Consider the following 12,468-nt stretch of genomic DNA (forward strand, 5'->3'; position numbering starts at 1 on the left):
GAAATAAGGTACTCCAGTTTGTTGTGTTGTCTGCAGTAATCCAAGTTTTCCTGTACCTCATAATGAGAGTCTTGTTCAGAGATTATCTCTATAGAGTTGGTAGGTTGTCAAGAAGGCCAGGAGAGAACCAGTGGTTTTAGTAAAGAGATGTGGAATACACTGTGTATTCTTAGGGTATTTGAGAGCTTGATTTGATAAGTTACAGGTCCCAACTGTCGCATAAATGGAAATGGACCAATAAATCTAGGCGCCAGATGAATGTAAGGAACTCAGAAATGCAATTATTGATTGCTTAGCCAGACAAGGTCATCCTTCTGGAATTGTGGGGCTGGGCTATGTCTCTTGTCAGCGTGCCTCTGTGCCTGTGCTGCTGCTTTGGAAATTAACCATTTTGTGTGTAACCAGAGGTCCTCAAGTTCTTGAGCTATGAGGTGGGCTGCTGGATAAATTTTAGAGAGGAAGAGTGGTAGCGGGACCCATGGGTGCTTGCCACGGTCAATGGGGAAGAACCAGTGGCACTACTAATTTGGTAATTGTAAGAAAACTCAGCCCAGAGTAGGAGAATGACCCAATCATCTTGACATATAGTCTTGACATATAGATGTAGCAAGTTCTTGAGGACCTGCTTGATCCTCTGTTTGTCCAATCTCTTGTGGGTGATAGACTGTGGTGAGATCCAGGGAAATGCCAAATATTTTACCAAGCACCTTCCAATTGGATGCCTCTATCTAACAGAATGTGAAGGGGGAATCCATGTAGTCAACAGCCATGTTGGATTTATTTATTTATTTTATTTATTTGTAAACTTTTATATACCAAAGTTTGGTACTGGCCTTCACTCTGATTTACAGTTAAACAATGTTTTACAGTATTAACAAGAACATTTGTGGTTTGCAACATTGAAAAATCATAACAAAAAAAACAGTGCAACATTGAAAACGTCGTAAAAAAACATTATAGGTTTGTAGATTGATAGAGGTAACTTGCAGTATAACATTATAGGTTTGTACATTGACAGAGGTAACTTGCAGTATAACTATAAACAGTGATTATGTTAAATGTAGATGACACCTTGACATTTTCATAGATATAAGTATAGTACAACTGTTATGCCGTCTGAGGGGAATAAGTATGTATTTTCTCAATAGTTGGGTAGAATGTTATTGTAACATAATTCACAGAATAGGATGTAAATGGGAAAAATTGGGGGGAAAAAAAAAGATGAAGAAGCGGGCCAGCTCAGGAGCCAAAAACAAGCTTGAGAGAGGAATGAAATGTGCCACTTTATTTATTTATTTTATTTATTTAAAAACTTTTCTATACCGTCGTTAAGTTAGATAACCATCACAACAGTTTACAGCAAGGCACGCTAATGAAAATGTGAGTGGTATAGATTACAAATTAATCATGTGCCATCATAGTGCGGTAACAATCCATTTAAAAAAAACTATGTGTGTAAATTAGGCTTGTCTGTTGGGATCATATTAGGCGGTTTGAATTTAACATTAATGTGCATTTGTAGCTTACAAGTAACTACTTTTAGTTTGGTGCGTCCTTATCAGTCAACTGTTTTTTTCCTTCTCTTTATCTTTATAAAAAGCTTGTTTAGAGAACCTGTCCACCACAATCCATATCATGGTGTAGCTGTGTGAGAGAGGGAAGTCTGTGATAAAATTTGTGGACAAGTGGGTCCATGGTTCCTTGGAGGCTGGCAAAGGCTGTAACAGCCACCAAGTTTGGGCCCGAGCAGTTTTATATTGCACACAAACAGGGCAGGATTCTACATAACTCTTTACATCAGTTTTAATCTGCGGCCACCAGAAGAATGCTGAGCTGCATAGAGAGAGAAAAAAACATAAGAAAAAGGAGATAATGCCCTTGTACTAGTCCTTGCTGAGGCCTTATCTGGAGTACTGTGTTCAGTTCTGGAGTGTGTATCTCATAAATGACAGAGACAGGATGGAGGCAGTACAGAGAAGAGTGACCAAAATCATGTGGGGTTTCCATCCGAGGATTTATGAGGAAAGGCTGAAGGATCTAAATATGTATACCCTAGGAGGTGCAGTAGAGATATTATACAGACCTTCAGATATCTGAAAGGTTTTAATGATGCATAAACATTGAACCTTTTCCATTGGAAAGAAACAGTAGAACTATGGGTCATGAAATTAAACTATACGGGGGATGACTAAGAACCAACATCAGGAAATATGTCTTCATGGAGAGAGTGGTGGATGCCTGGAATGCCTTTCCGAAGGAGTGGTGAAGACAAAAACAATTTAAGAATTCAAAGGGGCATGGGATAAACATTGTGGATCCCTAAAGGCCAGAGGATGGAAATGAAGAAAAGGGTGCACTGGGGTAAACTGCTTGGTGCGGCAGTTAGTTTACTACCCTTAACAGAAGCATTGGGATTACTAACCTTAACCAATAAACATTGATGCTTTTGACGCAACTGCAACATCGCTCTCTGCTCTCTGCTTTGGCAGGGGGGGGGGAGGGGAGAAAAAAGGGAATTGGATTAGGACAACAACCAGTAAGAGCCCACACTTTTCTGGTCTGGGGTACTGATATGCAGACATAAGGAAAAAAGCACAGGACTGTTTCAACGGCCAAGTCCAAAAGCAAAGCACGTCAAGAAGCATTGTCTGAATTTTTAAAGAAGGCTCCTCAACCAGTAAAAATGTTGCTAACAGTAACTTTTTATGGGTTTGACAGTTGCTTCATTTTGAGTGGAAATATTACTTCTCTTATCACAAGGCTTGGGGATAACTGTATGGACTACCCTTAAGAAAAAACATGGAGGTGACCTGCATGCCACAGCAGATACTACCATAAAAAGCTTGCTGGGCAGGCTGGATGGACCATTTGGTTCTTATGTTACTATGTTACTGTGATGCTATGTTATCTGCAGAGGTGGTAGACACACTTTGCTATCCCCTTTATGTGGGCAGCAGCACAACAAAACCTCACTCTCCCCGTGATATTTTTCCTGCTAAATAAAGGGGGACACCTAGAATAGGGTGCACATTTTGAGTGACATCTACTTGCTCTCATAGTAGGAGCCAGCACATGGAATTTTTTGAATCTGAATTAATAAAAAATGATTGCCTCCAGGCATTCCTTTCTAGTATTTAAGTTTGGCTGATGCAACATTTCTGATTAATGACTGAAGAGAGAGAGGGGGGGCACCAGAGGACTTGTTGCCAGATGGATGTGTGTGAATTCTGCTGCCTAAGGAACAATAAAAATAAAAAACAGTACACCCTGCAAGTAAAATTGCTGGGTCTTTCAACTGCTTTTTCTAAGAGATAACTTACATGGTCACAGGCAAAAAAAGAAGCACGCTTCTTGGCATAACATGGAATCAAAAGGTCCAAACATGATCTCTCCATCATCAGAAAAACAAAACGACTGCTACAAGACAACTGAAACTTCCTTTTCCATGATCATGAAGAAACTCCATTCTCAAATGTTTAATGGTGGAGAATCATTCCATTAAAAAGAGGTGGCTTTTACAGCACAATTCTCTTCGTTTCAAAAGAGAATGAGCAAATTAGAGAAAAGCACTTTCTCACTAGAAGACACCGTGGTACTGCTACAGGACAAAGAGAGAATCACTGCAGAACTGAAAGGGGACTTTGAAGATGTACATAATAGGGATGTGAATCGTTTTTTGACGATTTAAAATATCGTCCGATATATTTTAAATCGTCAAAAATCGATAGGGCCACGATACAATACCAATTCCCCCGATTTATCGTTAAAAAATCATAAATCGGGGGAAGGGGGAGGGCAGGAAAACCGGCACACTAAAACCCCCTAAAACCCACCCCCGACCCTTTAAATTAAATCCCCCACCCTCCCGAACCCCCCCCCCCCCAAATGCTTTAAATTACCTGGGGATCCAGCGGTGGTCCAGAACGGCGGCGGTCCGGAACAGCCCCCTCAATTGAATCCTTTTGTCTTCAGCTGGCGCCATTTTGCAAAATGGCCGCTGCAAAATGGCGGCGGCCATAGACAAAAACGATTCGACGCAGGAGGTCGTTCCGGACCCCCGCTGGACTTTTGGCAAGTCTTGTGGGGGTCAGGAGGCCCCCCCAAGCTGGCCAAAAGTTTCTGGGAGTCCAGCGGGGTTCAGGAAGCGATTTCTTGCCGCGAATCGTTTTCCGTACGGAAAATGGCGCCGGCAGGAGATCGACTGCAGGAGGTCCTGACCTTACAGGTTATTTGGAAAATTCTGATTTTGTGAATACAGGCAGAGCAACTGTTCGGGTTGAGCTCCTAAATGAATCTGATTAACAGTTAATTTTGAAACTTTTCTTCAATTGAAAAGAATGTTTTTCATGGTTATAACATCTCTATATTTCCTGATGTAACAAGGGATACTCAACAACGTCCTAAAGTTTTTTTGGCTAGGAAACAAAAGATTCTAGAAATTGGTGGATCTTTTCAATTAAAATTTCCTTCTAAATATACCCTTAAATATCAGTGTAATAGATATGTTTTCTATGAAGTTATTCAGCTAGTTAATTTTTTGGCCAATAAGGAGGTTGTTAATCTTAGTAGCGGTCTGCATGAGGATTATTTTGGTCCTAATGAATGTATTGGCTTACTCTTTTTAAGCTTTTAGTTTCTTCTTTTGATCTCTCCCCGTGTGCACTATTTTTATTTCTTTGGTCCTATTGTTAATTAAGCATTTTTATTTTCCTTGTTGACTTATGTGTAACCAAAGCACTTCCTTTTTCTGTAACCAAGTTTTCCTGGAAAATGTGTTTAAAATTCAATAAAGAAATAATGACAAAAAAAAATATCCCAGGGGTTTAGAGAGATTCCCTGTCCCATTTCCTACTGTCACTTGAGATGTGCAAATTAAGAAAGATATGTTTTAAAAGTTAGCTTTGCTTAGAAACAGACCCTGCCCTTGACCCTCCATCACAAATTTCTTCCCCTTTGTGAAAATCCCCCAGACCTCAAACTCCTCTACTCTTACCCACCCCCTGATTCCCCTGGCCCTTATCTAGCTAATCCTGGTATTTCACTGGTGCCTGGAGCACCACCTAAGGACCAGGCCTAGTGCCACCATTTTTAAAATGACATCAGCTGGCTGATATTGTACCTTTGCCCCAAGATGTGACAAATGAAGAAAAGTACTTTGTGTGATATGGGCAAAGGTAGGATATTGATTGGCCTGCACCATTTTGAAAATGGCAGCACATACATAGAAGCCCTAGGAGGTGTATAAGCCACCAGCATCGCTGTCAATCCTCACTCCCAGCTGGGGGTTTAGGACATTCGGGAGAGACAGTCTGGGTTAGGGAAAGATCAGAAGAGGTTGCAGGTGGTTGAAGGGTGGGAAAGGGGCAGAAGGGATCACAATTTTGAAATGCAAAAATGGGGAAGTGTGGTGTCTACCTCGGGGCATTTGTAGCTCCTCTAATTATTTATTTGTTGGGTTCAAAGGTGAGGGAAAATTGAACAATATGCCTTAAGTCCACACTTATTGTTCTGAGTTGGAGGGGGATGGGGCTGAAGGTCCTGGAGATACATTTTTTTCCTGTTTGCTACCACTTAACCAGATTTATTTTGAATATATCTAATTGATTAAAAGGCAAGTTATCTTCCTCCCACAACCAGATAACTTTAGACTTGCTCTGAGGCAGGCCTAAAGTTATCCATCTAACTTACCTCTAGATTTACCAAAATGCTATATTTATACCAGAAATAGTGCCTGTGATAAAATGGGATGTGGTTAGGTTAATTTTCTTGCTCCTGCATAGATAATTTCTACAAGGTGCAATAAATTTATCACACCTGTGCTAATTAATCCGAGAGAGAGAGAGAGCCTTCATTGAGACCAATATGTCACTTTACTATTTATACCACTGTAAGAGGTGTGGTAATTCTAAATTTATCTAAAATTACTCCTTTTTCTTATCACGGGCATTATCCATTAAATTATAGCATTTTGATGAATCTAGGCGTAGGTTAGTGTTGGTGACAATGGCGCTTTTGTTTATACAGTTACAAGTTTCTTTTGTTTGTACAGGCACAACCCCCAAGGTAGGTAGTTTAGTCAAAACATTGATGATGCAGAGTTTCAGATTAGGTTTATTATCACCTGTTGAGTTGGAGACTTGGATCCATTGGCTTGAATTATATTGAAGCAATAACAAATAAACGAAGAAAAATTAAATTAAATATCTGTCACTAGAAGGAGCACATGAATTTCGTTTGGTTGTTTAATTGAGAGCACAATTAGTGATACAAAGGTTTGGCATATATAATAAAGGTACTTAGCTCTGTTTCAAAAACTTTTTATACTACCTATGATGCTGACCATTTTTATACAAAATGGGATTATTCTTGTGAATTTATGGAAACGTTTATACCAGTTGAAAAATTCCATCACTTCCTTCTTTTTGCATGAATTACTTTCATGGACAATGATATATTACCCTGACATTCTATCCAGGAAATGTGGGGAACTTGTGACTTATATAGACTAAATGGAAAGGGACAAGATCTTCTACTTAAATTACTGGAGTTGAATAATGAATGCAAAATGAAACAAGTCTCAGTCAAAACAAATATAATTTAAACAATCCAGAGGGTAACCTTTAAAATAAGGGTAATAATCAATTTCAAAAACATTTAAGAAGCAATAAAAATAAACTTTCCTTTTCCTTCCACATGATCCATAACCAAAGTGAAATTTATTTGAAAAGGTCAGCATGGCAAATATTTAGTTCCTCAATTATGAATAATATATAGAATGGAATGAAAAAGAACATAGAGGGTTGTTAATATTAAAATGACTGCTGAAATCAAAATGTTTATTAAATATGCATTTGTTGGAAACAGAATAGGAAAGTTTAACAAATATTTCCTGCTTTGTATAATTTTGTTTTCAAAACAAAAGAAAATACAATTTTGTTTTCATTTATTTCGAAGAAAAATAAGGTCGCCACTAGCCAATTTTTTTTTTTAATCTCTCCTGGCCCTCTCCCAAGTTCCTTTGGATTCTCTTACCCTTTTCATTGCTTGCAGTTTTCTTTATGGGTCAGGAGCTATCTCCAGTTGCTCCTGTTCCACCAGTGAGTCAATTGCAAATGGCATCAGAAGACCGAGGCCAGCACCAGTATGTATGGCAGAAATGAACAATAGTGCTGACCTTTGTCTTTCAGGGGCATTTGCAATTGATTCACTGATGGGGCTGGAGAGACAGGTGACTGCTCTTACCCCATGAAAAGGGTATGTGAAATTGGGGTTCAGGAAAGCACTGGCAGTGATTTTTTAAAATGTTATTACTGGCAGTGGCAAGAACCTGACAATTTTACATTTTGTTTTATTTTTTTCATTTCTTTCCTTTTAAGTTTCATTTACTATTTGGTTTTTTTTTTTTTTGTTTTAAATAAATAAAAATAAATGAAAAAAAATAAATGAAAAAAAAAATAAAAGAAACATTAAACAAAACAAAAAAACAATGTTTGTATTCACCTCTAAATTGTATAAAATCAATTGTCCTAAAGAAAACCATTTTGCAGCAGCTAACAGCTTGTGAAACAAGCCATTTCCTCGGGTAAAATAACGCTTTACCCAAGAAAATGAGCTTCTGCAAAATTGCCCACCCAACATGCAGGTAAACTTACGTGCATATGGTAGGGATCTGTATGTAGAACTTTTCTATTTTGGTTTGATTTTTCATTTAGTACTTTTTGTTTTCCTTTAGGTTTCTGTTTGTTCAGTTTGGTTTGTTTGTTGAACTGAAATAAACATTAAGGGGCAGATTTTATAATCTGCGTGCGCGGGGTACATTTGTGCACGCTATCCGGTGCGAACAAATATACACCTGATTTTCTAACATGCGCACGCAGCTGCATGCATGTTATAAAATCCAGGATCGGGGCGCGCAAGGGGGTGCACACTTGTGTACCTTGCGCGCACCGAGCTCTAGGGGAGCCCCGATGGCTTTTCCCGTTCCCTCCGAGGCCGCTCCGAAATCAGAGCGGCCTCGGAGGGAACTTTCCTTCCGCTCCCCCCCACCTTCCCCTCCCTTCCCCTATCTAATCCACCCCCCCAGACCTACTTAAATCTCCCCTACCTTTATTTTGTTATTTACGCCTGCCTTTGGCAGGCGTAACTTGCGCGCGCCGGCCGGCTGCCGGCACATGAGCCCCCGGCACGCCCACTGTGCTGGAGGCCTTGGTCCCGCCCCCATACCAGTGCCCCGCCCATGCCCCCACCCCCTTCCCGCCCCTTTTCCAAAGCCCCGGGACATACGCATGTCCAGGTGCTTGCGCGCATCGCTAGGCCTATGCAAAATAGCCTCGGCGCGCGTAACCCCCCTGCACGCGTAAATCCAGCTGGATTTACGCACGCAGGGCTTTTAAAATCTGACCCATATTTTTAAATTTTTGTTTGATAGTTTTAAATTTGGTAAAATATTAGACACATTTATGAATGTCAAGACTTGCTCCAAAAGTTCTGATTTCTTATTAGAAATATTTTTAGCAAAATTCTAAATCGGCGTGCAAGTAAGCTGATTCAAGATCAAGCTGATACCATTCTGTGTCTGTAGTCCATTATTGCAGTCTCTAGTACATTGCCCGATCTACAACAATTCTAGTTGCGGTCTCTGGCATTTAAAAAAACTGCTAGAGAAACAGTTCAAGATACAATCTTAGTGGCACTGAATAAGTTGCCTGAGGGCATCAATTTTACTTATCTTGGGAAGCAGTTTTTCTTGTATACGTCGAAAGACGCCTGAAACACCAACGTACGTTTTGCAAGGGTGCTGCATCAAGGCAGTATCGTGTCTAGACAGGTTATCTTTAACACAAAAAACATTGGGGCGGATTTAAAATGCCCTGCGCGCGTAAATCCGGCCGGATTTACGTGCGTAGGGCCCTCGCGCGCCGGCGCACCTATTTTGCATAGGCCGCCGGTGCGAGCAGAGCCCCGGGACGCCGTAAGTCCCAGGGCTTTCTAAAAGGGGCATGTCGGGGGCGTTCCCGAAACGACGTGGCGTTTCGGGGGCGTGACGCGGCGTTTCGGGGGTGTGGCGCCTGCCTGGGGGCGTGGTCGAGGCCTCCGGACCAGCCCCCGGGTCGGGTGATGGCGCGCCAGCAGCCCGCTGGGGCGCGCAGATTTACATCTGCTTTTAGCAGGCGTAAATCTGCCAACAATCTGCCATCTCCCCTGCTTATTGGCAGGGGAGATGCTTGCTTATTGGCAGGGGAGAAGAAAAACAACCGATAAGGGCTGTATAACATAGTCTGGGTAAAACAAATAAGCATGGGTGTAGCTTGCTTATTGCGGCAGCTACTACCCCTAACTAATCAAGCTAGATATTTCACTTGGATGCAGCTCCATCACTGCTCTCTACATTAAAGGTGGGGGTGGAAGGGAAATAGAACCAAGAGCTAAGAGAAACAAATAAGTATGAGAGAAAAAATGTGTGAAGCTTGCTGGGCAGACTGGATGGGCCATTTGGTCTTCTTCTGCCGTCATTTCTATGTTTCTATAACAAAGGTTAGGGGGGGGTTTAGATAGGGCCGGGGGGGGGGGGTGGGATAGGTAGGGGAAGGGAGGGGAAGGTGGGGGGAGGGCGAAGGAAAGTTCCCTCCGAGGCCGCTCCGAAATCGGAGCGGCCTCAGAGGGAACAGGCAACGCGCGCTGGGGTCTGCGGGCGCAGGTTGCACAAATGTGCACCCCCTTGCGCGCGCCGACCCCGGATTTTATAAGATACGCGCGGCTACGCGCGTATCTTATAAAATTCAGCGTACTTTTGTTCGTGCCTGGTGCACGAACAAAAGTACGCGATCACGCAAATTTTTAAAATCTACCCCATTATGATTAAAGTCTAAAATTGTATGGTTCATTAGTATCAATATATTCATAGTTGTTCAATTTACGGTTTCTGTCGCAATCAAACTTTAAATCATCGGGCTTCAAATCAATGGCAAGATATGTGAATATTAACTGGCTGTTTTTATAGGCTACTCACAAGAGATGTGATGACGTCAAGACATCTCTCAGGTATATTGATTAATGATTCTACAATTCCTGTGTTCAATAGATTATAAACTGGCCCAATCTATCCTATTTAATCCAACATTCTTATCAACTTTTTGAATGTCCTTGCATTCCGGGTCCCTGGAAATCGATATTGCCACACGTAGTTAAGAACATCTGTTAGCAAGCTTCTTAAAGAATGCTCAGTCCTTGTATGCCAGTGATTCATTTTTTTGCCGCCACTAAAGCCCGCCTTTTTTGCTTCTTCTAGGGGAGCAATCTGGGAGGTTTTTCTCTCTCTGTCCATGCTCTCTGGGAGGACAGTATTTCTTTAGTCTGTTTTTCTATATGTCCATGCTCCATGGGAGGCCTTTGTGTCTTTGTCTATTTTTCTCTCTGTCCATGCTCTCTAAGAGGCCTGTGTTTCTTTGTTTTTCTATCTGTCCATGTTCTCTCGGAGGCCTTTCTTTCTCTGTCCATGCTTTCTGGGAGGCATGTGTTTCTTTGCCCTTCCTATAATCTGTTTTTCTATCTGTCCATGCTCTCTGGGAGGCCTATGTTTCTTTGCCCTTCCTATAATCTGTTTTTCTATCTGACCATGCTCTCTCGGAGGCCTATCTGTTTTCTCATGTATCATTGCTGTTCTTGAAATCGCCAATAACTGGTGTACAATACTTTTGTTTCCTGTCTCTGTTTCGGCATTGAGCAACTTAAATGGAGAACAAGCTGGTGGTCAACTGAATGGACAGCAGAATGGAAGAAAATGAATCTTGCATTTGGATAAAAGAGAAGGAACTGTGCAGGAAGAGCAGGTGGGCCCCAGTGGTGTCCAACCTCCACAAAAGCATGTATGTGATTTGCGCTTCTCTGATGCAGAGAAGGAACAGCTTTGCTGGAGTGTCTATCAGAACTAAAGGGCTCTCTTCAAATCAAAGTGTTTGCAATCTACCAGAAAGCAAATTTGGGAGCGGAATGCTCGAGAGGTCAGTCTCCTTCCATGCCTGAATTCATGTTCCCCGACATAATAGATGAGAACCTTCCAACTGAGACTGAAGTGGTCAAGGAGATGCAACCTGAGGAACATTGAACACGGACCTGCAGGAAGATACCCCTCAGGAGGACACCCCTCAAACACAGCCGGTGGAGACTACAGGGGCTCCAGTAGAGCAGCAGGAGGAAGTGGTTGGCATGCCCATCATCTGCCTGGATGAGCTTACCAACAACATGGTGCCCAACTTGATTGAACAGCAACAAGATCATAACACTGATGTTGTAGAGGGGTGGACTGGAGTCCAATCAGTCCTCCAGCAGATGCAGCAGGAGAATACCGAATTCTATAACAACATCACCGCACTGGTGGAAAGACTGGTTATGGCCGTGGAGGCCTTAAGCCAAGCCTTCACATTATCTAGCCCACAGTGACAGTTAAATACATGTTTTATTTTCACAATAACATAGTTCCGTGTTTTTTAAAGGCTGCAATGTCTCTCATTTTTCCAGTGTTTTCAAGTTGTCTATTTTATACCTTCCTATGATTTATTCGACTATGATTAAGCATTTCCCCAAATGTGGGAAGCCTGCTAATAAAAACACAGGAGATAATGGCACAACCTCAGATTTTCTTCCCTTTTCTCACCTCTTCCCCCAACCCCTAGACATCGCCACCTAGACACCCCTATCCCTTGCCTGATATCTTCATCTACCCTCTCTCCATTTTCCACGTGACTGGGGCATTACCCTTGTCATTATCCTCTCCCCTACCCTCTTCCCACTCTATCATATTTTTGCCCTTGCACTTTATAGGGACAGCACTGGTGCTGGTCATAATACTGGAGAGCCAACAGGACAAGAATCAAATGTCTAAATTTTAATTATTATTGAAATATAAAAAATAAAACTATTTACAATTGTATATACAAGTGTACAGGAGGAGGCTAGGGATGTAGGACAGGGGTTGTTTAGGTATCTGTGGGGGATGAGGAGAAGCGTCACTGGTGAGGCAAGAGGGGCCCACTTGGCCAGGGCTGGGACAGGACCATCAGTGATCCAGCTCCTGCTATGGTTGTCAGAAGCTCGATCATCCGCTGCTGGCCTTGTACCAGCTCTGCCAAATTGGCCCCCATATACACCAGGAGCCTTGCATTGTATCCATCCTGTGGTCCAGCTGACTGAGCAGTGTGAGCACAGCATCCAGGCAAGCCTCGATTGAAGAAGCCCTTCCTTCCCCACCAGGCACATCCTCAGATGCTGCCTCTTGCTCCTGCCGATTGGGGGCCGCAGATGGAGCATCAATGGAGGGCTCCTCATCATCAATGACGACAACCTCCTCGTCCCTCTGGGACATGGGGTGGGAAATGGGTGGGGGGGGGGGGGGGGGGTAGGGTATAGAGCCATGGTGGTGTTGGGGGTGGAGGCCAAATATCCGGTAGTGTCAGTGGTAGCGGTGCTGGG

This window comes from Rhinatrema bivittatum, chromosome 7, assembly GCF_901001135.1.
Source record: "Rhinatrema bivittatum chromosome 7, aRhiBiv1.1, whole genome shotgun sequence".
Taxonomy (NCBI): domain Eukaryota; kingdom Metazoa; phylum Chordata; class Amphibia; order Gymnophiona; family Rhinatrematidae; genus Rhinatrema; species Rhinatrema bivittatum.